This window comes from Thalassophryne amazonica, chromosome 1 (genome assembly GCF_902500255.1).
Source record: "Thalassophryne amazonica chromosome 1, fThaAma1.1, whole genome shotgun sequence".
NCBI classification, from domain to species: Eukaryota; Metazoa; Chordata; class Actinopteri; order Batrachoidiformes; family Batrachoididae; genus Thalassophryne; species Thalassophryne amazonica.
In genome coordinates, this window is record NC_047103.1 from 108,811,168 (window position 1) to 108,813,306 (window position 2,139).

Here is a 2,139-nt window from a genome sequence, read left to right on the forward strand (position 1 = left end):
CACTGAATATGACTTTCATCCAGTCATCCACAGTCCACAACTGCTTTTCCCTAGCCCATTGTAACCTTGTTTTTTTCTGTTTAGGTGTTAATGATGCCTTTCGTTTAGCTTTTCTGTGTTATGTGGGCCGCTGAAGAGGAGGTACTGCTGGCCCACCACCACCAGAGGGCGCCCTGCTTGGAGTGCGGGCTCCAAACACGAGAGGGCGCCAGACCCAGAAGAAGTGACAGCTGTCATTCATCCTCTGCACCAGCTGTCACTCGTTCATCATCATCATCATCACCTTAAAGGCCGGACTGCAACTCCACCTCCTCGCCGAGAAATCGACTACTGAAGAGGTAATTTCTCTGCTGACACATACGTTGTGTAATTATCTGAACTTCTGTTGCAGCCGTTTTCCTGGTGGTTTTCCTTGTCTATGGGATTGGCGTTTGGTGTGACAGCAACGGCTTCGCCTCACACTCCAAACCAGATAAGTGGTTAACCAGGAGCTGCACGAGTGTGTGATTGGAGGTGGAGGTGCTCCCTTTTAACGGTGTACAGACTGTGGATTACTGAGTGTGCGGACTCACACTCATTCATCTTGTCTCTGCTTTCTGCCAGCAGTACCAGGGTCGACAGCCGAAGACAGAGGCCACCTGGGGACTCGGGACTTGGCGGCTCCGGTGTTCTTCAGACCGTTGGTGGTGGAAGCCGTGTGGGACGCGGCTTCTCTCTCGTCGGGGGTCTTCTATCTTCGAGCCTGCCCACACGTCACCTGGTGTCAACTGACTTTGCAATTTCTGTGTATTTAGTTGTGTATTATCACAACATTAAATTGTTACTTTTTGGCTTATTCATTGTCCGTTCATTTGCGCCCCCTGTTGTGGGTCCGTGCTACGACACCTTCCCAACATTCTGTATGTAAATCCCATTTCCTTTAGGCGGTTTCTTACAGTTCGGTCACAGACATTGACTCCAGTTTCCTCCCATTCGTTCCTCATTTGTTTTGTTGTACATTTTTCGATTTTTGACATATTGCTTTAAGTTTTCTGTCTTGACGCTTTGATGTCTTTCTTGGTCTACCAGTATGTTTGCCTTTAACAACATTCCCATGTTGTTTGTATTTGGTCCAGAGTTTAGACACAGCTGACTGTGAACAACCAACATCTTTTGCAACATTGCGTGATGATTTACTCTCTTTTAAGAGTTTGATAATCCTCTCCTTTGTTTCAATTGACATCTCTCGTGTTGGAGCCATGATTCATGTCAGTCCACTTGGTGCAACAGCTCTCCAAGGTGTGTTCACTCCTTTTTAGATGCAGACTAATGAGCAGATCTGATATGATGCAGGTGTTAGTTTTGGGGATGAAAATTTACAGGGTGATTCCATAATTTTTTCCTCAGAATTTGAATGATTCCATATTTTTTTCCTCTGCTTGGTCTAAAAAAGTAACCGTTACTGACTGCCACAATCTTTTTTTCTTGATTTCTTATAGTGTTTCTTAAAGCCAAAAAGTTGCCATTTGAAATGACTTTAGTTTTGTGTCATGTCTGTGATCTGCTTTTTTCCTACAAAATTAAATAACTGAATGAACGTCCTCCAAGGCCGGTGATTCCATAATTTTTGCCAGGGGTTGTAGCTGACGTAATTAAACCTTACATACAGGCCCAGGCTTTACGTTCTCAGGGTGCAGGACTACTTTGTGTCCCTAAGGTGAATAAGAAGTCTGCGGGTCACAGAGCTTTCTCTTATCATGCCCGTTCTGTGGAATGATCTCCCTGCGTCAATAAAACAGTCAGATTCTGTGGACATTTTCAAGTCCAGACTTAAGACGCACTTATTTTCCTTTTCATATGGCTAACATACAGGTACAGTTTTGTTTTATGCTTTTTACTCTTTTAATTCATTTATTAGTAATTGGAGCGGGCTGCGGCCTCAACTTTACCTAAATTCTGGGTCTTTTAGTGAAGTTTAGGGCTAGTGGCCGGAGATCACTTTAGTATTTCTCTGTTTTTCTTGTTGTTTAATGCTGGCAAATTATACAGTATTTTTTTGTCTTTCTGATGCCTGATTTTGGTTTTTCTCTCTGTTTAAGGTGCAGCTCCATCCAGAGATGGGAGTTGTATTCGTGTTGGCGATCCTCCTGTCCTGTGCAC

At 44.0% G+C, this 2,139-nt stretch overlaps 1 protein-coding gene across 1 annotated transcript in view; it reads right to left on the reverse strand.

Annotated features, from left to right (window-relative positions):
• ddx4 (DEAD (Asp-Glu-Ala-Asp) box polypeptide 4) overlaps nt 1–2,139 on the reverse strand; it is a 129,578-nt gene that overhangs the window by 55,658 nt on the left and 71,781 nt on the right. The gene's annotated exons all lie outside the window — the stretch shown is intronic.